Here is a 27,974-nt window from a genome sequence, read left to right as displayed (position 1 = left end):
AAAAAACTTTGAATATTAAAAAAAAACCCTAATTTTTTTAACAAAAAAAAATCAACGTTTTAGGTGCGTATATGTATATTTTTTTTCAAATGCATATATGCATATTTCTTATACTATAATATTCGTAAGTAAATCATAAAAAATCTTATTTTATTAGTTAATCTATAAACATAATAATACAAACATTTTATTCAATACAATATAAAATGTAAAATAAAAAAAAAAAGCTACAAAGATTCACCGTATTATTATTTCTTTATATCAAGATTTCCATATTTTCTTCAGTTTATCACTTTTTACATATTTAAAACTTTCCACAAAATCTTTCCACAAAATCTTTCAAATCTACAAGAAAAAAATGATTAATGCAAGAACATTCACAAAAATACATATGTATATATCATGTGATTTACATGTAATTTATATGTGAATTATTTGTGATTTACTTGTAAATTACATGTGATTTATGTAAATTACATATGAATCACATGTAACTTATATGTGATTCACTTGGGATTTACATGTAATTCATGTGTGAATCACTTGTGATGTACTTGTGAATTACATGTGATTCATATGTAAATTACATATGAGTCACATGTGATTCCAGTGTTCTAAAAGGCGCGTCATGGCGTGAGGCGCGACGTCGCCATTACGAAAAGTTTCATAACGTTGCTGTTAGGCATGGCGCGTGGCAAGGCGTGCCATGGCGCGTTATGACGTGTTATGACACATGTTTTTTCATTTGAGACACATTTTTTTGCTCTTTTTTATACTTTTTCTAATCGGACATACAAGTATTGTGTTTTTTTATTAACTTTCTGTTATTAGTTGTTGATATAACACTTCTAAAAACTAGGTATATTTGATATAAATTTATATTTATGCGGTAATATAATTATAAATTAATACAAAATCGTCGCCTTACATCACGCCTTGAAAAACATCATGGCTTGCCATAACTCGTTAAGCTTAAGGCTTGGCCTTGCCGCCACGCCTTTTAGAACCTTGTGCGATTCACTTGTGATTTACATGTGAATTACATGTGATTTACATGTAAATCACATGTAATTCATATTTGAGTCGCTAGTGCTTTAATTGTGAATTACATGTGATTCATATGTAAATTACATATGAATCACATGTAACTCATATGTGATTCACTTGTGATTTACATGTGAATTACATGCAATTTACATGTGAATCACATGTAATTCATATGTTAATAACTTGTGAATCACATGTGATTTATATGTAAATTACATATGAATCACATGCAACTCATATGTGATTCACTTGTGATTTACTTGCGAATTATATGTGATTTACATGTGAATCACATGTAATTCATTTGTGAATCAGTTGTGAATTTTGCCATATTATGTGAACTTTCCCCAATATAAAGCTACCTGATCAATCTTAAATCTTTCAGATTCACATCGTTTTGGTTCATGTGTATTTTGAAATCCATCATCCCCATCAATCATCTTGCAACTCTATCAGCCCACCCAGCACATATCGCTTACCCCAAAAGCTCCTCTTCATTCAACATCAATTTGAATGCTCACAATTTCCATTATGTCTTAGTAATCCATATAAACCATAATTAATCTTAAAAACTTTATGATAAGAAATCCAAAATAGCATATAATATAACTTACGGATCATAGATTCCACTTTTTTTATTCAGCTTTGCAACAGGACAATATGCACCTAAAGGGCATGCTTCAGTCACAAAGTTTTCAATAAATTAGAGACATAAAAAACAATATTTTATGCATAAATTAAAATTAGTTTTGCACTAAGAAAAAAGGTCAAACATGTCCATCTGTTAGTTGCTTCATGGGCAACTTTAATCGCTTCCTCTAAAATCAATCATAAAAATTTCTAAATTTAGTAGAGAAATGGATGCAAATCTTTAAAACAGAGAAAATACATAAGCGAAAGGAATATAAGAAAAAGTTTGTAGTTAGTTATATGATTACTCATTGCTTCAAATGTTGCAGGATCATTGTCTGCATATTGTCCCATTTCTTCCTGGAATTTAATTTATTAACTCCTTTCACATATGTAAATTTGACTAATGATTAAAAGATGATATCTAATGAAATGTTACTTACTTTCAGATTGTTATACTTTTGTTCACTGGCTTTGAGCTCACTCAAAGCCTCTTCTTGTGCATCCTGTTAAGATACTTGAAATTAAAGATAATATTTAAAATGCCAAAAATAATTGTAGAATAAAAAAAAGGTAAGTCACCAACTTACTGAATCCTCCCTACCTTTTTTAAAAGACTCACATTGCTCCAAAAGCTCTACATGCCGCTTCTTGTTGATTTCAAGCTCTCACTCAAGTTTCTTGGACACATTTCTTAGCTTTTATACATAACAAAAATAAATAAATAAATAATAACATGAATGAAGTTAGAAAATATGATTTTATGGTATAGACTACAGACCCAAAATCATTTATGCATAACTTGATCTCGAAATAAAAGTTTACCTGGTTTCCAGCACAACTAGGAAGACTCCAAAAGTATACCTAAAATTTTTTGAGATTAAATTGTGTTTATGAGCTCTTATTTTATTAGTATCACATTTCTTACATATGTTTCAATCTTGTCTTTTGAGACCAAGTCATCATCGACTAGTGTTTGAACAACATCTTTGACAGCTTGGCTGATAACACCTTTTCTGGGGCCCAACTTTTCAAGTTCCTTGAGCTGAAATTTCTACACAAAATTAACATGAGTATTAAACCAAACAAAGGATATACTCACGGTCTAACTTAATCATACAGAGAAAATCACTAATAACCAATCTTGGTGCATACATTTTGCAGATAATAATAATAATTTATAGCAATCTATATAAAATTGGAAGTGTATATGATGTTATATACTCACAAGGTAAAAATCTTGGGAGTCGTATAATATTTAAAGCATATTCTCCTGCTTCTCTTCCAATGACAACCCTCTTTTCTTCGACTATGACAGCATGAAAATGACATGAATTTGGAAATGATAAATACTAAATAGATATAATTAGCATTATCATTATAATTCGAAGATCCATAAAAGATTTACACTACAAACACCAGCTGAAAAACAAACCAGGGGAACTATGTTGCTACTTATGTTCCCATATTTAAACAACTTGGTTCATCGTGACCTTGAGCTTTACCAAATTATACCATTTGATTCTATTATAACTTCATTCTAAATAGGTAACTAAAGACAAAAACTATGTTTGAGCTAGACAAACCATAGCAACAAAAACACATAATTATTCATTGACCTTTTCTCCTTATGTGAACACTTCATAAGCAATATCAGTGTTTCATCATGTTCATCGAGACAAAAAGAGTTCAAATAAAACTAAACGAGTTTGCGCATGGACAAGCACAAAGCTAACAAGTGAATTTCTGCAAACTATTAATTGAGGAAAAATTAGGGCATGAAACGAACCAGTTATTCCACTGATTCAATGTTAAATTAACACTGCCCTTCCATAGATCAGACATAGAGGAAGTATCACTATCGATTTACGAGCCTATTACAACGACATATGATTCGAAAATCTAAAGAACTTTATACGACTATGATGTGTGTTTATGTGGGAATCTCATAAAAACTTTAACAAACAGATTAATTCCACACATATTCATGATATACATCGGAAAACAAAATCAGTATGCAATAACTATACAGTCAATCTCGATTCAAAAGTTTCAGCTGTCAAACAAATGGATTATTGTGTGAATGAAATCTTCGCAACGAATATGACAGAGAAACAGATTAATTCTCCAATAGATTCACGATATACATCCAAAACCAAAATCAACACGAAATTGTTATACATACCCATCTGGAATTTCAATATTTTAACTGTGGGAGTAAATAGATTAAAGTTGCCCAAGAAGCAGCTAATAGATCGCACCTTCATCTTGTTTATAATTAAAAAATAACGAAGAATTGATCAATGGTAGATTTCAGATGAATTGATAATCATTGACGATGAAACCTGGATCGATGGTGGATATTAATCTGGAGGCAGTAAGAAGACGCCAAAGAAGAACGTAAACGAGAATTTGACACCATCTGGAGGTGAATCGAAGAGAGGAGGAAGGAAATAGAGAGATCTATGAACGAGATGTTCTCTCTCAATCTCTCATTGATGATTTCACCGACGAAGGAAGCACCAAGGCGGAGCGATGAAGACTTCTTGTGTGTGTAAGAGAAGGGGACAGAGAGAGAAAGATAGAATCGGTAAGTAATCAAGAGAGAATTTGATTTTCTTAAATTAGTTAAATTTATTATTATGAAATAATATAATTTATCCCTAATATACCCCCTGGTCAATTATTTAAAAGTCTAAAATACCATTAAAAGTGTTGATAATAACAACTATGCCATATTTAATCTAAACCATTAAAATTTTTGATCTAACGTCCCACATTTAGTTCTCGGGTTCTCGAGAAACTATAGGTTCTCAAATGATCATTCATCTCTCTCTCTCTCTATCTTTCTCTCCCTCTCTCTCTCTCTCTCTCTCTCTCTCTCTCTTCGTATGTATATATGGCCGCTTTTGAGAATTTAAATATCCCCAAATGCCCTGGACGAGTAAGAAAAAATGGTCCTTATCGCTATTATAAATATTATAAATATTATATATATATATATATATATATATATATATATATATATATATATATATATATATATATATATATAACATAGTAATAATAAATTGTCCCCCAAAAAAAGTTGGGCCCTATGCAGCTGCGCATTTTGTCCCTCCTTCCGCACCCCCATGTATGTGTGTGTGTGTATATATATATATATATATATATATATATATATATATATATATATATATATATATATATATATATATGTGTGTGTGTGTGTGTGTGTGTGTGTGTGTGTATAAAAGCTAGACGTGGCTTATGAATAGCAATCTTTCATGGTTTATATTTTTGGCCCAATATTTCCAATGTTTTAAAAACCGATTTTTTAGTTGAACCGGTATGGTGACCGGTTTCCGGTTCAACCGTCGTGTCAATTGGTTTCTATAATTTTCATTTTTTTCTCTTATTTTTCTACACATACATACATACATAAACCATGAATTTGACGTTTACAAGTTCAAACATTAAAAATACACATAAAAATAAGTTGTAGATCAATCAAAATACATTAAAACAACACATAACTATAAGTTTTACATCAATTCACATACGTCAAAAAAATAAAGTATAATAGTGAAACAAAATATAGTTTTAGAGAAATACAATTGCATCAAAAAACATTATAACATTTACCATATGTTTTTATTTACAGAAATTTAAATAGATGTGAAAAAGTCCACCAAAGTTTATTATTAAAAATGGTTTTTTTTCCATTTATTTTTATTTAGTTTAACCGGTTCAGTTGGTTTATTTTGACCGGTTCAAGCGGTTTTTTTCAAAAAACCGACCGCTTCAATCCAGTATTGAAATTTGTGTAAAACCAATGATAGTTAAATCATTCCCTTCTCCGATTACCGGTCCAAACGGTTCGACCGAACGGTTCAAACCGGTTTTTAAAACACTGAATATTTCTTACATTTTATCAATATGGTTTCTTTTATATGGTCTTTTTTTCTTTAATTTGCTGTTATGGTATTTAGCCTTTCTAAATATTTAATTAATTTTCATTTTATATAACATGATTTGCTTTTAGTAAAAATGTTTTTTAGTTTTTATAAATAACCGAAGATATATCTTTTTTTCTTACGGTATAAAATGGGTTGCACATTGACCCGGCATTTCATTTGAGCAAACTTTTTCTAGATTCATCCGAGGTCAATATCGTAACTTCGTGTGATTGTTTAACCCTAAAAGGAGCAGCCTATATAATGAAATGAAGCACTCCAACCCCTCAAAAGCCAATCCTGATTTAGGTCTGCTAGGCACGCCGTTATGGATCTTATATATCGGTAATAATCCTGTGGTCTTTGTTTCATGCAAGTACTCTTCTACGGATAAAAGCAACTGATTGAGGTTCTGCTTTGTATTTCTGTATAGATTTTCTCAAATTCTATTTCATGCTCTGCAAATTGCATCATCAAAATCGCTGGTTAATGTTCATAGAGGTTGAAAAAGTTGATCTTGTAGATGAATTCGATATTTACTTATTCTTTTCAATGGATTTAGTTGGTGAAATATTGTAGATGGATTTTCAGATTTCTTTCGGCCGTGATTTCCCTGTTTAAAATGGTCGGTATAATCTGTTTATGATTTAATCGGATGACACAATATACATCTAAGGTAAGGTGGAAGATGCATAGGGTGTTGTCAAAATCATAAATGGTAGATTGTTTTTGTTGTTGCAAGAAAGGTAGGTTGGAAGAGCGCAAACATTTTGTTAGGAAGATGCGGAGGGTGTTATCATCTAAGCCGAGACCGTTATCATCTTTATATTCAGATCATTTAACCTTGCAACTATTAAAACATATTTTTTGTTTTGTTATTCCGTTTTTTGTTTTATTGTATCGATATTATTAAGGGCGTTGTCAAAATCATACTTATATAAATTATTACATATTTTGTTATTATCTTTTGTTTTTTGTGTTTGTTAAAATTTGGGTTTATTGTTTTCTTTGAAAGTATTGATTTTTGTTGATTGAATGTTACATGTTTTTAATGAGAATATCATCTTAATGAACTATGAAGCTATGTTTTAGGTGTTTATATATAAATACTTTATTAAGTAGATTTTGATAATTACATTTTGGCAACCAAATTTGTCATAGTATGTAATGTTCAAGTTTGATCAATTTTAAAAATAAAATACGATATCAAGACATAGTTTTAGAAAATTGAGGTATTTTGTAATTATCAATGTTATGAATTATAACACCTACATATATGTACATACCAACTTTCAAATATATATATATATATATATATATATATATATATATAATATATATATATATATATATATATATATATATATATATATATATATATTAACTAGTTAAAAAAAAAAAAAACTCAAAACATTCATTTCATAGTTAATAAACATGTGAATACATATTAAATATGTAAAACTCTTGATATTTTTGTCTTTTTGGTAATAAAATGTCAAAATCGTAACTTTTACTGTTTAATATTTTTATTTATATTTTAACACAAAATATTTAATTATTACACAATTTAATACAATCTATTTACAGTTTAATATACAAAATTTACAACTTAATGCAATTTATTTTATAATAATTCAAAATTTCAAAGAAGTTAAATTCAAACTTTACCACCACAAACAACTACAAAGCATTGCCAACAACCTCATGTGCTATCGTTGCAACCATCATTCCTTCCAAATCAGATATGTATAGAAAATCATGTATTGACAATTTAAATACTATATTCACAATTTAATAAACCTATTAATTCACTATTTAGAGTTTACACTATAAGAAAAACACGATTTTGCTATGGAAGGAATCCGTTGCCAAAAACTGAAATTCCGTTGCAAAATATGATTTACTATGGAATTTGCAACGGACCATTTCCGTCCTTAAAAACGCCGTAGTGAGGGTTTGCAACGGAAACGATAATTCCATCACAAATGTGACAACGAAATGAAATTCGTGGTCGGTGGTATTCCTTCTTGTATTCCGTAGTAGGATTCCATCACACAATTCGTGGTAGTTATTCCATCACAAATTCCATGGTAATGATTCCCTAGCAAATTCCATGGTGCTGAATCCCTAGCAAATTATGTGGTGGTGAATCCCTAGTAAATTCTGTGGTAGTCATTCCCTAGTAAATTTTGTGGTGGTGATTCCTAGCAAATTCTGTGGTGATGAATCCCTAGCAAATTCTGTAGTGGTGAATCCCTAGTAAATTCCTTGGTGTTCATTCCCTAGTAAATTCCGTGGTTGTGATTCCATATCAAATTTCGTCGTGCTACATCCCTAGCAAATTCTGTTTGATCATTTCCTAGCAAATTCCGTGGTCATGAATCCCTATCAATTTTCGCGGTGTACATTATTTACCAGATTCCATATGGACCGATGGACAATTGATTTATAAATTATATCTAAATTATTTTGTAGTAATATATGAAAAACAAAAATAACAAAAAAAAAATCAAAATATTATATCATAAAATAATACAGTAATTATTTATTACATGGAAAAAGGAAAGTTGTTAATCTAAAATAAATACTCTACAATAAACATATATCAACACTTTATGACCTACTAGTGTTGTTGCTTTGTAAAGACATTAATAAGATCCTTTGCAGTTCGAAGTTGTTTTTCAAGATGCCCAACTCTTGCTTTGTTTTCTTCTTGTTGGGCGTTCATCGTTTCTTTAAGCTCTTCATTTTGTTGTTTTTGTTTAGCAACAAGCTCCCTCATTTCTTCTATTTCATCATTTTTTTTTCCGGAATGTAAGATACATCCATTTTACCGTTCTTATTGGGAACCGCCTTTGCAAAAGAGCCTAATCCATAAAGTCTTCTTTTTTTGTCATGACCACCAACAACATCATAAAATAGCTTGTCCTCCTCAAATTCAACACCTCTAACTTCTAACTCTTCCCGTTTTTCTATAAATCTACAAAATAAAAATGATATAAGTTAAAAGATATCAAATTTATGAATGATATTATGGACTAGCTACAATATAAAAGTTTAACACTGAAATGAATATTAAATGAATTTGTCTATCTTTTTCATTTGTGAAAGTGACTCTATCGTGATTCTTCGTGTGTGTATACAAGAACAATTCACTATAGGGTATATCACGTCCTAATTTCCTCTTCTGCATAAATACCATATAAAATGTCAAATATACATATAAACATATATAAACATTGATACGATGTACCATTAAAAAAATTTACCAAATCAGAAGCTATCTTCAAATGACTTGTGGATTCAGCGTTATGTGTAGCTTTTGCTACTCCATCAGCCACACCCTTACACCTATTTTCTTATTCTACTCAGATTTTAGCTTGTATTTCATCTGTATTCCATTTTAATTGCTAGGAGTTCCAGACTTCATGTGGAATATGAGTTGGTTTAAAGTCATTTTTTTTCTTTTTGGGCTCCGCATGTAGAAGAGATATTGACCATAACTTTGTGCCGCTTTCCTTGCCCAAGCTTGCCTCACCAACGAGTCTATTGTTTCATCCCAACAACATGTTTTCTACACATTAACAATACAAACATAAGTTTAAATGTAAATATTTACCAAACAACAATTTATCACATATAGTTAATTACCTGAAACTCCTCCCAATATATTTTGTGCATTTCTTTGGTTACTTTTCCCCAAGCGTACCCTTGTGGATCTACTCCTTATAAAAAGGACCGACTAATAAAGTGTGCACAAGGGCCTGGTGGCATGATCCTGCAAGTAATCATGTGATGGTTTAAGTTTTTAATTGATATGTACGTGTAAACGAAAAGGTTATACACAGAAGAAGTTGTAAGATATGATTGGTAACTTACGTTTTTTTCCAAACATGAATAGTTAAATGTCCATCCGGTCCACAATCTTCAGAGGAATTGTTTTCACCTTATACAATTTCCAGTACAGATCCATTCATGGTTGGTTGTGTTGGTGATGGGGTAGATTCTGGGATAAGTGTTGTTGATGGGGTATATTCTGGGGGAGTTGTTGGGATAGATGTAGATGTGGTAGTTCCTTTACTTAAGGATGATGTGGTAGTTATTGTAGTTGTAGATGCATCTTTTGAGGTTGTGGTAGTAGATATAGTGTTGATGATGTGGTAGTGGGTGTCGGTGTTGAGGATGGTTTAGATGATGTAAGTGCCAAAGTTTTGGTTATTGATGTAAGTGTTGAGGATTGTATTATTCCAGTTTCTAAAGTTTTAGATGTATTTTCTAAGAACGGTGTGGATGTTGTAAGTGATGTCGAGGAAGTGGTAGTCATGGTTGGTGTTAACGATTCGGGTTTAGGGGTTTTATTGGTAGATGTTATAGGTGCATTGGATGTAGTTGTTGGTATTGGGAAGTCGATTTCTTCATCTTGTAATTGTCTGCTTATGAATTTTGCAGTTGAAGTCCTGTTGCAGTTCAAAACCTGTGGTGCAATGAATTTAGTTGGCTTCACACTGGATGCTCCTTTTTCTTTCAAGTTCGACATCTTTCTTGCTTAAAAATATACAAAAAAACTGTAGTCAATACCAATGTATTAAAGATTATAAACTACTGATGAAAAGAGAGAACAAACAAACAATAAAAATAAATTATATATGAAAGCATTACTACAACAATAATTTTAGATGATAATATACATGAAGATGATCAGAGAACAAAAAACGATCATCATGACAACAGTAAATTAAATAAAAATAAAATTTAGATGAGTGACAACCTATATCGCCAAAGTCAATGCACAAATGTATAATGAACAAAGATTTCGATCAATTAGCTGCCGGAGATGATGATTACAGAAAATGTAAACCCTATTTCTAATCAGTAAACTTACCCTAATATGCAGCCTAAACGTGTGTAGGTCGGAGGGAAAGGAATTGCGAAATATTTTGAAGCTCCGCTAATGAAAAATCCGAATTAAGCTAATTAGTGCTACATATTTAGTAATTCAAATTTATTAAATTAGTTCCAGATTGATAAATAGGGTATATACATATAACGTCAAGAAAGAACATAGACTAACGAGGTGTTCATAACATAATTTTAATTTAAAATTATAAACTAGGATTAAACATTAATAAACTATACATCTTTATGCTGTTATGTTTAAACCGAAATTTATATATAAAAGACATACGGGTCTTGTCAATATATATGATAGTTGTTATGGTGTCATGGTATCACCCATGGATGACATATGGGTTAAGTCAATAAACATTTGGTAGTTGCTTATGGTGTCCATGGATGATATATGGGTCATCGATCAACATGGTAGTTGCTTATGGTGTCCATGGATGACATATGGGTCATTGGTCAACAGGGTAGTTACTTATGGTGTCCATGGATGACATATAGGTCAATTGTCAACATATGGTAGTTGCTTATGGTGTCCATGGATGACATATGGGCCATCGGTCAACATGGTAGTTGCTTATGGTGTCCATGGATGACATATGGGTCCTTGATCAACATATGGTAGTTGCTTATGGTGTCTATGGATGACATATGGGTCATTGGTCAACATGGTAGTTGCTTATGGTGTCCATGGATGACATATGGGTCATTGGTCAACGTATGGTAGTTGTTTATGGTGTCCATGGATGACATATGGGTCATTGGTCAACATATGGTAGTTGCTTATGGTGTCCATGGATGACATATGGATCATTAGTCAACACATGGTAGTTGCTTATTGTGTCTATGGATGACATATGGGCCATTGGTCAACACATGGTAGTTGCTTATGGTGTCCATGGATGACATATATGTCATTGGTCAACATATGGTAGTTGCTTATGGTGTCTATGGATGACATATGGGTTATTGGTCAACACATGGTAGTTGCTTATGGTGTCCATGGATAACATATGGGTCATTGGTCAACACATGGTAATTGCTTATGGTGTCCATGGATGACATATGGGCATTGGTCAACACATAGTAGTTGCTTATGGTGTCCATGGATAACATATGGGTCATTAGTCAACATATGGTAGTTTCTTATGGTGTCCATGGATGACATATGGGTCATTGATCAACATGGTAGTTGCTTATGGTGTCCATGGATGACATATGGGTCATTGATCTGTAACAGCCCGGAATTTCAAATATTGATATAAGTATGATTTTGGGGGTTTTTTAAGAGGGGACTCGGCGAGTTGGAGCCTAGACTCGCCGAGTAGGATCGCAGACTTGGTCGCGGGTTCGCAACTGGACTCGACGAGTCCGATATGGACTCGGCGAGTCTACGCTGTGTAGCGAAAACCCTAACCGTTCAGGTTTGGGTCGTATATAACGCACTATATGCCGTCATTGCCCGTCTTTTAGTCGACTGAGAAGAACCCTAAGCGGCTGTGGGCATCTAGAGCAAGATTGAAGGCCATTGGTGACTTGAAGAAATTGTGGTGCAAGGAGGAGAAGAGTCTTGGCTAAAGGAACTGCAAGGGATTCGAGTTCTGAGGTTTGGGGACACAGAGAGTGTGTTATTCAGGTAATATTTCGGATTCCTTTCTGTTATGTTGATGTGTGCATGGATTTAGGGTTTGTGGAACCCAATTGATGATTAGATGAATTAGTACCTTGTTATCCAACGACTATAATCCTGTATTAGGACCCTTAGAGGTCCAGAAGGTCCCATGCTTGTGTATTTCGGGACGAAACTAATCTCAGGAAGCAGTTTGATCGACTGCATGGCATGGACTCGCCGAGTCCGATGAACAGACTCGGCGAGTAGCTTGAAGATTTACTGGGACTCGTCGAGTTGTTCTTCAGACTCGGCGAGTTGAGTCGGGGTGGCCCCGCGATTCTTCCAGGAGGAACTCGTCGAGTAAAAAGGGGATACTCGACGTGTAGAAAGGGGAATCTTAAGGAATCGGTGAGTCAAGGGCGAGTGGACTCAGAGTCGTTGAACTCGGCGAGTCTTGGGGTGACTCGGCGAGTTAGGTCGCGGGTTAAGTGAAGTTCTGAGTATGGGGACTCGGCGAGTCATAGGGTTGACTCGGCGAGTAGGGTCAGTCAGGGGTTGACTTTGACCTTGTCTTTGACCAAGGATTGACCAGTGGTTCCAGGGGTATTTTGGTAATTGTTGTTTATTGTTTGAGTTCAGTGCATTGGTGACTGTCCAGAGGTGGAGATCGTATCAGTGATCGGAGCAGCTTGAGCTATCTGTTCAGTCGGCAGTTTCGAGGTGAGTTATCCTCACTATATCGCTAGGGTTTATGGCACCAAGGCCGACCCTGTTTGTCGGATGGAAATCCGGGTAGTTGTCATTACATGTTATGGGCCGGAAGGCATTGCTATGTGGACCGGAAGGTCATGGCCTGGAAAGGCGTATTTATGCATTTAGTATGTTGACTGATTCATAGGGTAATGTTATGTTAGTGACCGGCTAGACCGGTATCTTGTTAGAGTAAAGCTATGATATGTGATCTGTTGATCGATTGTTGTCTTTGAACTTCTATATGATTATTTTTTTATGTTATATATGCATTTTATGCTTATGGGCCGAAAGGCAATATGTTATGGGCCGGAAGGCGATTATGTTGTGTGATGGACCGGAAGGTCGGCGTGGGTAGGACCGGAAGGTTTACCCAGCAGGGACGGAAGTCCCCTGAGACACATGGACCGGAAGGTCAGGGCCTGGAAAGGCGTATATGTGGTTGGTATTCTGGGGGGTATCTCACTAAGCTTTCGGGCTTACAGTTGTGGTTTTATGTTTCAGGTTCTCAAGAGTCTGTGGCAAGGCAAAGGCGTGATCGTACCGTTCCTCGCGTTGGTGTTTTATGATATGAACCTGGGAAATTACTCTGTTTAATAATGTATTGAAAACTTTTTTGTAACAACGTTAATAAAATGGATGATTTTGAAAAGTTTTAATTGTTTTGAAATTTTGGATGTTACAAGTTGGTATCAGAGCCTTGGTTTGAGTGAATTGGGGAAACATTCGTGTGACTCCAGTCTCAAATCGAGGAGGATTTTAAAAAGAGAAATTAAAATGGTTTTCAAATTTAGTAAAAGGAGGACGCGGAGGTACGATCAGCCGGAGCCAGTAAGTAACCCCAAGATACCATACATGATATTTGTTTTATTGAGCTTGATAAAACAGCATGCTAGGGTTAGGCTAGGGATCTTCAGGAATTCATGATAATGTTGCCTGATTTGTGATGCCTGTAGCCTAGGGTCCCTTATGGGATATTCTCAGTGTTCCTCTAGTGGTGAGGGTTGATAGTTGTTATGCATGTTCCCTAGGGTATTGTGGTAGTACTTCATACAAATATGGGTAGGTGTGGAAGGTAGTATGGGCCCGTACTACTGAAAGCACAGGACCCATACGCGTATCAGGGAAACCATGGTCTCTAGGGTAGGGTTGCGAGAGTTGGATCCCAGGATTGTGGGAAGTGTCTGAGATTGGTAGGGTGCCTTCAGTATGGAGATTTCGAGGCATGATGATAGTGGATCCGGATCAGGATCGGGAGCGGGGGAGCGAGTTCCAGGTGAATCGGTGCCGTCGGAGGTTATCGATCGGACGAGCACGAGCGAGCGGGATGCGAGGATTCGCGAGATCCTGCGTGATGAGGTTGCTGCATTGTTACGGGCTGAGTCGCCAGAATTGTTTGGGTCGATCAGGACCGCCATGGTTGAGTAGTTTGATGAGCGATATGCGGCTCTCGCAGAGACGACTGCCGCGGCAGTTATAGCGGCTGTAGCAACGGCAAAGAGAGGAACTAGTCGGGGTCTCCAGTATCGGGACTTCTATTATACGAAGCCTCCTACATTCGATGGAGTTCAGAACCCGATTGCTGCTATGAGATGGTTATCAGACGTGGAGGGGTGTTTCTCCACGAGTTTATGCCCTACTGATCAGAGGGTGAGGGGTGCTCTGAACCTATTGAGGCTCGGAGTGAAGGATTGGTGGAGATTGACCACGGGGTCATTTTCCGATGTGCAAAGGGCTGCGGTTTCATGGGATCAATTCAGAGAGATGTTCAGTACTCGCTATGTTCCGCGGGATGAAAATGAGAGATTGGCTCGGGAGTTCTTTGAGCTGAAGCAGGATTTGGAGTCGGTGACTGAGATCACCAGGATGTTTATTGAGAGGGCGATGTTTTGCCCTGAGTTCGCTTCGGAGCAGGCTCAGATGTCCTGATATCTGAGTATGCTCAAGAGGGATATCAGACAGTTCGTGTCTGCGCAGAGGTGTGAGACCTTGTTGGAGTTGCAGGAGGCCGCCATGTGGCGTGAGTTAGAGGTTGAGTTGCAGTTGCGTGAGCTGAGGCAGACCCCGATGCAGTCGCAGTCGGCGCCGAAACGGTCCAGGACCGTAGATGTTAGAATGGGGGATCGGAGCGGCCACACTTGTGGGAAGCGTGGGAGGGGTTACACCGGAGCTTGTTGGTTCGGTGGTGCATGCCGCAAGTGCGGAAAGGAGGGGCACGGTGCACGGGATTGTCGGCAGTCAGTGCCAATTCGGGATTTGAGGATTTGTTATCAGTGTCGGCAGGTTGGACATTTGAGGGTCAACTGTCCACAGCTTTCTGCAGGACCGGTGCAGGCTCTAGCACCGGCCACCTTGAGGAGTTCAGGAGGAGGACAGGATGGAGCGGAGCCCCAAGGGCTCAGAGTCGTGCTTATCGGCTTGCGGCAGAGGGAGACGGAGCAATGCCGGAGGAAGCTGCGGGTATGATGCTTTCTTGATGTCTTGATTGCCTTGCGATGATTGTGGCGTATTGTTTGTGCTGGTATCTTGTGTGGATTTCGATGCGGTATTCGTTGTTTCGCGGGTTTGGCATGGTTATGGATTGGTGCTTCAGGTTTTCGCTTTGGCATTCGTTGTTCCCTGATGGTTTGGTATGGTTATAGTTGGTGTTTTGGTGCCGGTATCCTTGTGCGGTTTTCGATGCGGTATTCATCCTTTTTCAGGTTGTGGGTTTGGTTATGGGTTATTGCTTGGGAATTCTGTTGGTTATCGTTCGTGAGGGTTGATAGTGGAGATGCGGCACTGGGTTGAATGTCGGGTAGCATCTGCAGTCGTGGAGTGGATAATTGAAAGACCGGATTCTTTTGAGCGGATTGATCAGGGAGGAGATGTGTTTTGCTGAGGGTTGCTTATGCTTGTGGGAAGCAGTCAGTGGGTAAATGTTCTCTTTGTGCAGGATTGTTCTGAAAGGTCGTTAATGACGATCGGTGGCAGTTAGTCAGTGCTTTAGTGGGGGAGAATTGGAGAATTCTCCGGGAGATCGATGAGTATGTGAGGGTGCTTAGTTGTCAGGATTCAGCAGTGTTTGTCAGCGCAGAGTATATGCCGACGAGAGCGAGTGTCGGGTATGCGGGGCGGGATACACACCTAGGGCATTTGATTGTGGAGGCCTGAGAGAAGGTCGGGATCAAGCTTGAGTAAGTAACCGGGGTTATGCGATCAGAGTATTGGTATGTTTGAGGTACGTGATGGGTTGTACTGCATCAATCCCACGGGATTATGTTGTGCATGTTTCTAGAGCTGGAACCGGAAGGTTCCCGGAGTTAGAACCTGAGGGTTCGCAGAGTTGGGTGTACGGACCCACAGGGATATAGCCTCGAGTGGCTAGTATGTGTTATGAGAGTCGGTCCAGTCATGCTGGAGACTCTGTTGGTATTGCTGGATCAGTTAAGATTGCGGATCGTGTATGTTGCAGTGTGATTGCATTGGAAGGTCTGGCCCCGGGTTAGTGATCTTGTTTAGCTGAGGCAGTGATTTCGATGAGTGGAGAGAGTGCATGGGATTGAGAGCCCCTGCAATGAGAACCAGAGTTTGTGAATAGCGGTTACGCAAAAAGGGTGGTGTCGCTTGGGGCAAGCACCGTAGCACCGGTTGGAGTGGCATTATGGCCAAGAGGGTCCCTTGGAAGGAAAAGAGAAAGGTGTGTAACTCCGAAGGGGAGTGCAAGTTCACGAGAATGAAAGCTGCAGAGCAGAGTTATGGTTAGAGTATTTCGAGTATGCCTTCGAGCATCGTGTTCGCGGCAGCGAAGTAGGAACCCATCCGGTTTGGGATGTCTGTTGAGGCTCAGAAGGGATGCAGGGAGAGGGAGAATCTTAAATTCTCAGTGTGATTCTGATCAGAGTGTAGGGTGGAAGTAGTGGTTCATCTTGGGAGATGTTCGAGGATATCATCAGTGTATCGGGTCTTTCAACCTGCGGGTGTTGGGACTAGTTCAGTATGTGTATGTGATGGCAAGAGGAGAACTTGTTAGAGTTGCTCTGAGAGTGAGAATGGATCTCTCAGTCGGTCCGGAATGGACAAAGTGGGCTTTGGATCGGGGATCCGGTGGTTCATGGTTTCCTAACCCTTATAGGTCGAGTGATCGTTGAGATTTAGAGCAGAGTTGCATCTTGGGTAATTTTCGGTTACATAGAGTGATGTGCAGTACAGAGATCGTGCTTCAGTCGACAGAGCAGATTCAACAGATTAGACAGAGGTTATTGACCGCCCAGAGCCGACAGGAAAGTTATGCAGACAGACGCCGGTCCGAGCTTGAGTTTCAGGTCGGTGACTTCGTATTCCTGCAGGCCTCTCCTTGGAGAGGAGTGATTCGATTCAGGAAGAGGGGCAAGTTGGGGCCCCGGTATATTGGACCTTTTCATGTGATTGCGGGGGTAGGCCGGGTGGCCTATCGTTTGGAGTTGCCCACAGATTTGAGACAAATCCACGATATTTTTTTTTCATGTGTCGCAATTGAGGAAGTATATAGCCGATGAGTCGGCAGTGGTTCCATTAGAAGACATTCAGGTGGATGCGAGCTTGAATTATGCCGAGAAGCCAGTGGTCATCAGAGAACGGAAGATCGAGGTTCTGAGGAATAAGGAAATACCTCTGGGTTAGTTCAGTGGCAGCACTGGAGGGGATCGGAAATGAACTGTGATCTGGAAAGTGATATGTGGGAGCAGCATCCGGGGCTATTTTCAGAGTGAGACTTCGAGGGGGAAGTCTAGTTCTAGTGGGGGAGAGTTGTAACAGCCCGGAATTTCAAATATTGATATAAGTATGATTTTGGGGGTGTTTTAAGAGGGGACTCGGCGAGTTAGAGCCTAGACTCGCCGAGTAGGATCGCAGACTTGGTCGCGGGTTCGCGACTGGACTCGACGAGTCCGATATGGACTCGGCGAGTCTACGCTGTGTAGCGAAAACCCTAACCGTTCAGGTTTGGGTCGTATATAACGCACTATATGCCGTCATTGCCCGTCTTTTAGTCGACTGAGAAGAACCCTAAGCGGCTGTGGGCATCTAGAGCAAGATTGAAGGCCATTGGTGACTTGAAGAAATTGTGGTGCAAGGAGGAGAAGAGTCTTGGCTAAAGGAACTGCAAGGGATTCGAGTTCTGAGGTTTGGGGACACAGAGAGTGTGTTATTCAGGTAATATTTCGGATTCCTTTCTGTTATGTTGATGTGTGCATGGATTTAGGGTTTATGGAACCCAATTGATGATTAGATGAATTAGTACCTTGTTATCCAACGACTATAATCCTGTATTAGGACCCTTAGAGGTCCAGAAGGTCCCATGCTTGTGTATTTCGAGACGAAACTTATCTCAGGAAGCAGTTTGATCGACTGCATGGCATGGACTCACCGAGTCCGATGAACAGACTCGGCGAGTAGCTTGAAGATTTACTGGGACTCGTCGAGTTGTTCTTCAGACTCGGCGAGTTGAGTCGGGGTGGCCCCGCGATTCTTCCAGAAGGAACTCGTCGAGTAAAATGGGGATACTCGACGTGTAGAAAGGGGAATCTTAAGGAATCGGTGAGTCAAGGGCGAGTGGACTCAGAGTCGTTGAACTCGGCGAGTCTTGGGGTGACTCGACGAGTTAGGTCGCGGGTTAAGTGAAGTTCTGAGTATGGGGACTCGGCGAGTCATAGGGTTGACTCGGCGAGTAGGGTCAGTCAGGGGTTAACTTTGACCTTGTCTTTGACCAAGGATTGACCAGTGGTTCCAGGGGTATTTTGGTAATTGTTGTTTATTGTTTGAGTTCAGTGCATTGGTGACTGTCCAGAGGTGGAGATCGTATCAGTGATCGGAGCAGCTTGAGCTATCTGTTCAGTCGGCAGTTTCGAGGTGAGTTATCCTCACTATATCGCTAGGGTTTATGGCACCAAATCCGACCCTGTTTGTCGGATGGAAATCAGGGTAGTTGTCATTACATGTTATGGGCCGGAAGGCATTGCTATGTGGACCGGAAGGTCATGGCCTGGAAAGGCGTATTTATGCATTTAGTATGTTGACTGATTCATAGGGTAATGTTATGCTAGTGACCGGCTAGACCGGTATCTTGTTAGAGTAAAGCTATGATATGTGATCTGTTGATCGATTGTTGTCTTTGAACTGCTATATGATTATTTGTTATGTTATATATGCATTTTATGCTTATGGGCCGGAAGGCAATATGTTATGGGCCGGAAGGCGATTATGTTGTGTGATGGACCGGAAGGTCGGCGTGGGTAGGACCGGAAGGTTTACCCAGCAGGGACGGAAGTCCCCTGAGACACATGGACCGGAAGGTCAGGGCCTGGAAAGGCGTATATGTGGTTGGTATTCTGGGGGGTATCTCACTAAGCTTTCGGGCTTACAGTTGTGGTTTTATGTTTCAGGTTCTCAAGAGTCTGTGGCAAGGCAAAGGCGTGATCGTACCGTTCCTCGCGTTGGTGTTTTATGATATGAACCTGGGAAATTACTCTGTTTAATAATGTATTGAAAACTTTTTTGTAACAACGTTAATAAAATGGATGATTTTGAAAAGTTTTAATTGTTTTGAAATTTTGGATGTTACATGATCAACATATGGTAGTTGCTTATGGTCAACATGGGCTGCAATATTAAAGAACATAATATAAAGGTTATTCAATTTGAAGAAACGGAAGTTACTTTAGTTTAGCTGGAAGACGCGTCTTACGTCTTACCCGAAGTCGCAGGTTCGAATCCTACTTCTGTCAATAATTTTATTTAAATTCGTCTTTTTAAATTTAAACAATAATTTTATTTAACTTCATCTTTTTAAATTTAAACTGTCAAAGTTCCACATTACCCTATACAAGTTAGAATGTTTAAATAATTTATTTATACACAAATGCCCATAGATATTGACAAAATACCCTAACCATTTACGTATTAACCTTTGTACGTTTAAGGGCAATTGTGTCAATTCATAGTCTAAACACTTAGGCGCCAAAATTTGGAGTTCGAGTCATCCCGTCGTTTCAGTTTATCGTTGATAGATCAACTACAATCCATTCACAACCATCAAGCTTCCGGCACGTTGATCAATAAACCCTAAAATCGTTGTTGTTACATAATTTGAATTATACTTGAAGCAATTCAACATAATGGCAGCGAGTTATTCATCAGTAAGAATGCAAAGAAGACAACAAGGAAAAAGGATAACTGCTTTGCCATCGCACTTGATCGAAAAAATAGTAACAACGGTTGGGGGAAAATCACCAATCAATGCTTTGAAGTGCCAGTTAGTATGGTGTACATTACTTCTATTATACTTGTATACATAGTTAATATAGTGTTTAATAGATGGATTTTGTTGATTTTTGTGAATTATAGTTGCAAATTCTTTAGGGATTCTGTAACATCATACGCAATATATAAAACCATAAACACAAATCAATTAAGGTTTCGTCCATTTAGTGTTCATACGTATGAAGTCTTAAGCAGATGCAGAAAGTTGAACAACCCACACGTACTCTTCGACGATAGAATGGTACTCTTCTTTTAAGCATATAGATAATTACGAATGCAATTAGTTTTCTATATTTGTATTATTAAAATTGTATGATTACTTATTGTATATCAGGCGAAGTATTTTTCGTTTAGGGAAGAAATAGTAGGGAAACAGTTGCATCAAGATGCAGCCGACAAGGGACAGCTGGATGTGATCTTTGTTCTGGGAATGATGTTGATGGCCGAAGGCAATGAAAGGAAGCAAGAAGCTCTGATCATGTTGAATAATACCTACATTAATACGAGAAGATGTTGGAATCGGATACATACGTGTTACAAGGTTCAAAGCCACTTGGTAAGGAGATCTAAGCAGATACAATTTCATGGCTTACATAAACGTTGTGCAAAGCATCCTTCTGTGAGCTGTTATGGAACTACTTTTATGTATCAATACATTTGGTTGTTTAATTGTGATATTTGCTTGTGGGATGCATGTTTGGTTAAGTTTGCTAGGATGTTTGACATTATTTTAGAGTAGTTATATGATGGTTGTTTGATTCACACAATTAGTGATGCATATTGTATATGTATTTTGGTGTAATGTGAATACATACTTTAAATTTTGTTAATTGTTTATATATATATATATATATATATATATATATATATATATATATATATATATATATGTTATTTTTGATTGAATGTTAATATATATGTTAATATTAATGTATTATATTATGATCTATGATATATATGTTATTTTTGTCTTTTTCATTTCAATAACCAAAAGTCCACTGTGACCCATAAAAGGTTATAATGTTTGAATAATGTGTTTTGACTCAAATACCCTTAGTAATCACATATTTGGAATGATTTCAACGGCGCTTTGGTCTATTTGCAATCTCTAAAGTGAAGGCGCCATTTTTTGCTATGGAAATAAAAATAAGTGTGTAATTAAGTCGTTATTAAGGAAAATACTCTATATAGAATATATATTTTAATTAGTTCTATATATATTTATTATGAATGTTATTTATATTTATAATTACCCGTATACTACATGGGTTTTAAACTGGTATTGATTAATATCGACCCAATAATTTGACCTAGTATCCATCCAACACATCAAAATCAAGGGCTATCGAAGGTTCCCTAATCGGGACACACTTTGTTTTGAAATGTGTTCTGCAAGTGTCGATCTCTATTAAACCATTTTACTAATATTCTAAGCCATTATCCAATTATCAAAGTTATTCAACCATTCAAATTAGAAAACTTTGAAGATTGCTTCAACATTCGGTCATTAGCTTTGTGAAGCAAGTTGTTGTTAAGGTACCTTTGCAATGTTTATATTGTAACTATATATTTACTTCAAATGTCATGTATTAATTCAAATCTACATTATGAACATACAATATTGTCTTATTTAAATTTATACTTTACAGATTTAACACAATGAACAATCCAAATAGAAAGTGGATGTATGAAATAAAAGATAATCGTAGTTGTGTATTGCTTGTTTTCGTACAAGGAGTGAATTTTTTTTTTATAGATTTTGCTACCAATCAACATAGGTTCATGGACGAATATAAAATCAAATGCCCATGCATCAAATGTCGTAACATACCATATAGTGACGTTGATACTATTAAGCATCATTTGTATAAGTTTCATTTTGTTGAGGAGTATTGGTTTTGGGATAAACATGGCGAAACATCCATGGATGATGACAATACATTTTTAGGGGTGGATGATTCAAACACAAATTTTAATGAAGGTGCATGTTCTTATAGAGAAATGGTCATAGATGCAATGGATCCTGATTTAAATACAAGTAATCCTAAAGAAGAGCCAAGTGCACTAGATAAAAAATTCTTTGATATGCTAGATTCAGCCAATAAAGAATTGTGGCATGGATGTAAAAAGGCGACACAACTATCTGCTATAGCTAGACTATTGAATATAAAATCAGAGTATCGCATACCTGAGCAAAGTTATGATGCTATCTGCCAGTTGATAAATGATGTGTTATCGGAGGAGAATAATATGGTAGGTAGTTTATATGAGATCAAAAAGTTAATACAAGTCCTATGGAGATGATTGACTGCTGCAGGTCTGGATGTACGATATATTGGAGGCAAGACAAAGATCTTTATCGATGCAAATTCTGCAATGCAGATAGGTACAAACGGTCAAGAAATTTGGCCAGATGTTCTCGTGTATCCTTTAAGAAAATGCATTACTTTCCTTTGAATCCAAGGTTGAAGAGACTGTATGCTTCACAAGACACGGCCACTTCCATGCGATGACACTCCGAGAATCATGGACACGATGTTGGAGTAATGTGTCATCCATCTGATTCAGAAGCTTCGAAGCACTTTGACAAATTTCATCCTTCATTTGCAGGAGAAATACGTAATGTAAGATTAGGCCTAAGTAAAGATGGGTTTGCACCACATGGAGCATTTGGAAAACAATATTCATCTTGGCCTATTATTATAACACCTTATAATTTGCCACCTTCTATGTGCATGAAAGAGCCTTACATGTTTTTGACCGTTGCCAGGACCGTCAAACCCTAAGCAAAAATAGATGTATTTTTGCAACCAGTTGTTGCAGAGTTGGAGCAATTATGGGAAGAAGGCGTAGTAACATACGATATATCTTAAAAACAAAATTTCCATTTAAGAGCAGGTTTGATGTAGACAACAAGCGATTTGCCAGCATATGCAATGTTGTCTGAATGCTCTACAACAGGTAACCTATCATGTCCACATTGTGGGAAATGTCACACCCCCGAACCCGACGGTGGAAACGTCAGGGAGCTTGGGTGACTTCATTTTTGTAGTATCATCACAGAGTATATAATTGAAACATCATCATCATCACACATGTAATATTACAACATTCATTTTTTATGTCAAGTATTGTATTCAATATTACATGCCAAAATATTCAAAGTATGATGAAAACAAAACATAACAAAATATGCATGTAGTCTTGCTGGCCAACCTGCTCAACGGTTTCCTGAGAATACAAGCTAATTTAAAAAGGTCAACATAAAAATGTTGGTGAGTTCATAAGCATGTTGACACACCGGAAAATCCAATATTTTCTAAAATACAGTTTGAAATATTTGAAATGTTTTCGTCTCTGATATTGTATTAATGCATGTGTGTTAATGTTTGTGAGAGTATAAAGAGAATAATCCCAGACAACTCGATATTGTTTGCTTATGAGAATGTTGGAATCTCAACACCCGAGTTTGAGTACCAACGCGAGTATAATACAGTGTTATCCACAAAAGATGATTTCCGAATATAAAGAGAATGAACTCCAGACAACCCGATGTTGTCTGCGTAAGAGAATGCTGGAATCTCAACAGCCGAGGTTGAGTACCAATGCGTATAGGTTACCGTGTTATCCACAAAAGATGGTTTCCCATAAATTTTATAACGTTAATTCCTCTAAGTTGAAAATTTACATTTTTGGCACAAATATGTTGAAAATGACACTTAAGCCCACAAAAGCCCAAAAAGTTACAATTTTGGCCCAAGGCCGTGAGAAGCCCAAATAAAGCCCAAGTGTGAAATTTTTTACATTTTTAGTCCTTGTAGGGTCCCAAATGCCATAAATATCCATATTTAGCAAAAATAATCCTTTTTGAACCCCTAAAAACAATGAGTTACATAAAAATACCCCATTTTTGGTTATCTTATCACTTTTGGCGCTCTTATGCAAATTTTCTTAGTTTTAAGTAACTTTGATGTATTTTAAAACCATTTCTTTGCATGATAAGTTGAAATGAGTGTTATGTTCTACAAATAGCATCATATTTTAGTAGAACTTCAAGTTCATGGAGTTTATAACACATAATCACATATATATCATGACAAACACACAAAATCATGCATACACACATAGATCTACACAAAACAACTTGTATTCTCCCCCAAAACATAGTAAAAACCAAAAATAGGGGGTATGAACTCACTTTGCTTTGGAGATTTCGGTTTTTGATGAAGAAATGGAAAGATCTCGGCCCTTAGCAAGCTTTCTTGAGTAGATTTAGAACCTAAGGTGGATCTAGAGCATGGATCATGAAACGATGTGGGCTAAGAAGAGATTTCTAAAGTGACTTGAATCAAAAGTTATAGAGTTTCACAATGGCTTACCAAGGATGTATTAGCTTTGATAGAGAGTCCTTGATGTACCCTTAAAACTCACGAGAATTTAGAGGATGAAGGACAGGAGTTCTTGAGCTAGAGAGTGTTTGAAGTAACTAGAATTGAGAGTGAAGGTGGTGGTGGGAGTCCTCTGCTGTGAATAAGAAGGGAGGGGAGAGAGTGAATGATGAGACTGCCCTAGATGTATGAGATTTCATATCTGTATGGTGGGTATTATGCATGGATATTCACCATGCAAAAGGTAAGGTGTCTTCCCCATAATTTTCCTCATTTTATTTATTTATTTATTTTGTTTTTTTAGTGTGGGCCGTGAATGAGGGAAGGGAAAAGAGAAGGGAAAGGGTTTGGGCCTTGATTGCTTATATTTGAAATCATGAGGCCCAAATTGAAGGCTTTCGGCCCATTGGGCCCTTCTTATGGATTTACGGCCCAAAGTTGGTGAAGGAATGGGGTTCACGACCCAACCTTGATCTAGGTTGTTGTTCACGGCCCATAAGGCCCATAAGAATGAAGTGGGACATTTTAGGCCCAATAAGGCCCATGAGAAGTCGTATGTCCCAAAATGATATTATTTAATGAATATGGATCCAATTGGGGCCCATATGAGGATTCTTGACCCAAAATACTCAATTCGAGAGTTTATTGACCCATTAGGCACAATAAACGACCTCTTGTCCATCCTGGGTTTAAATTGGGATATTAGGGTTTCAAGCTCAAAATTGAGTATATGAGATGTATTGGATTAGGTTTTGAACTTCATTAAGGAGTTTTGATTCAAATGGTTGATTTGGACTGAGCATCGTACTTGACATTAGCTTAGATTACAAGACATTTAAGAGTTGATCTTTACATGAAGACATAATTTCCTAGCTAAAACGCTAGTTGTGACAGGAAACATACACAAGCATTTAGACTAAAGAATGATAATAAGATGTCATGGTTTGACTGCCATAGAAGATTTCTACAGGTAAATTACCCATATAGAAAGGATAAATATAAATTCAAGAAGAATCGTGAAGTGACAAAAGATCCTCCTCCAAGTAAGAATGGTGAACAAACTTTAAGGGAGATTGAACAATTAGGTATGGTAAAAGTGACTGAACTAAATGCTAATGATGTAAACAAAAGATGTGGCGATCATGGTTGGAAAAAGAAAAACATATTTTAGGATTTACCATATTGGAAAACAAGCCTCATTAGACATAATTTTGATGTTATGCATATTGTGAAAAATGTATTTGAAAACTTTTTTTTACACTATAATGGATGTCAAAGGGAAGACGAAGGAAAATGTAGCATCCAAAAGGGATCTGAAGCTCAATTGTAGGAAGAGAAAAGGAGTCAAAAATAATGAAATAGCAACAAGAATCAAAAGAAAGTCATATGCAAATGGGTGGAGAAATTGCGTTTCCCTGATGGGTATGTTTCTAATTTTGGGAGGTGCGTTGATTTAACAGGGTGTAGACTGTTCGGAATGAAAAGCCATGATTGTCATGTTTTTATGCAAAGATTGATGCCAATTGCTTTTCATGAGATGTTGCCAAAACATGTGTGGGAAGCATTAACAAAGTTGATTATTTTCTTCAAAACATTAACAACAACATCAATCACAACAAAAGAAATGAAAAGGATTGAAACCGAGATCCTAATAATTCTATGTAAATTAAAGACCATCTTTGTCCCTGGTATTTTTAACTCCATGGAACAATTGCCAATACATTTGCCATACGAAGCAAAGATAGCTGATCCTGTCCAGTATCGGTGGATGCATCTATTTGAAAGGTTTGTATGGTACATCATAACTAATGTATGTTGCTAGTTTTGTAAGCTAATTTAAATAATCTTCACTATAGATATCTAAACCAGTTGAAAAAAGATGTGAAAAATAAAGCTCGAGTGGAAGGTTCCGTTGTTAACGTGTACTTGCTACGTGAAGCATCCATATTTTTCCCTCATGATTTCGAGATTGGTGTCCCCACATGTAATAGAAAACTGCCTCGAAATGATGGTAGAGGAGGAGATCAGCAACCGGATGCTAACAAAGAAATGTTAGATATATTTTCATATCCTGGGTGTCATTATGGAAGACTCACGAATAGAATGATGTATGATGAGGAAGTGCATGTTTCCCAAACTTACATACTCCTTAACGAAGATAAGATCAAGCATTACATCAGGTACGTAACATATGCATCACTTTTAATTATAATAATAATTTTTGTGTAATTGCTCTCAATAACATTTACCTGCATGATTTTGGTTATTACATCATACTAACTTTAAAAATGTTATTCAAATGATGATACAAAATATTTGAAGAAGATATGATCGAACTTATTGGGGATATGGATGAACATGAGCTTGCAGCCGAAGTTAAGAAGAACTTTGCAGTATGGTTTCAAAGCTATGTGGGTGTTAAGTTTGTATTTTTTTTAATCTTATTATTTATTGTTATGGTTATAATTAACTCTAATTAAGTGTTTTACCATTTTTCATATAGGCACGTAAAATCCGGATAAACAACAAGTATATATCTACCTTTCCAAAATGCCATTCAAAAAAGTTAAATTATATAGTGTATACTTTGTCAATGGTTACAAGTTTCACACAGAAGCTCATGGTCTGAACTAATCAACAACCAATAGTGGATTGTGTGTTAGTAGCCAAGGAAGTGATTATTATGGTAAGGTAGAGGAAATTTTAGAGGTCGAGGACCCATGTTACCCAATTAAAACCACAGTTTTGTTTAAATGTCATTGGTACGATCCAACACCTAACATAGAAGTTAAGGTTCACAAACAATATAAATTGGTCAAGATAAACGTCAAAAGAAAATACAACACGTTCGAGTCGTTTGTTTTAGCCATGCAAGTCACTCAGGTGTGTTACATTCCTTACCCAAGTTTGAAAACAAACAACTCGGACTGGTGGGTTAAGTTAAACCTCGTGGTTGGATCGATGAAAATCATCCTAAAAAAGACGTTTATTTCTAAGAAGATGAGGTTGAATCAAATGAAATCATTATACCAATTAGAGCCGATACAGACAATAATGAAGATCACGACATGTCAAGCAACGTTTCAGATAATGAAAATAACATTGATGAAGAAGGTGAAATTCATGAGGACGATAATGATGGTATTCCTGACAGCAAGGGTAGTTATGAGTATAATACATCAAGCAATGAAGAAGAAGACGATGAAGAAGAAGATAATGAATAGATGTTTTTGTTTCTTTACAAAAGGATGGTTAATATATGGATATATAGTAATTTACTTGATAAGTAATTACTTGATGTTGTTACTTGATTAGTAAATATGTTGTGTTGTTAATAAGGGACTAAAAGAGTAAAAGTTTGGAAAGTCGTATGGCAAAATGAAAGTCAACAAAAGTTTACTACTCCTAACT

General features: G+C 36.9%; 1 long non-coding RNA gene and 1 pseudogene across 1 annotated transcript; one reads left to right on the top strand and one right to left on the bottom strand.

Moving 5' to 3' along the window:
• Positions 1–325: 325 nt before the first annotated feature.
• On the bottom strand, positions 326–2,980 carry LOC111889498 (meiotic nuclear division protein 1 homolog; annotated as a pseudogene).
• A 2,685-nt stretch (positions 2,981–5,665) lies between these two features.
• On the top strand, positions 5,666–6,593 carry LOC122197537 (uncharacterized). Its single transcript, XR_006191157.1, has 2 exons — positions 5,666–5,978; positions 6,067–6,593. It is a non-coding gene; the product is annotated as an uncharacterized LOC122197537 (long non-coding RNA).
• Positions 6,594–27,974: the final 21,381 nt, after the last annotated feature.

The sequence above is a fragment of the Lactuca sativa genome, chromosome 1, assembly GCF_002870075.4.
Source record: "Lactuca sativa cultivar Salinas chromosome 1, Lsat_Salinas_v11, whole genome shotgun sequence".
Lineage (NCBI taxonomy): Eukaryota > Viridiplantae > Streptophyta > Magnoliopsida > Asterales > Asteraceae > Lactuca > Lactuca sativa.
The sequence above is the reverse complement of the archived record's forward strand: the minus strand, read 5'-3'. Positions and strand labels throughout refer to the sequence as shown.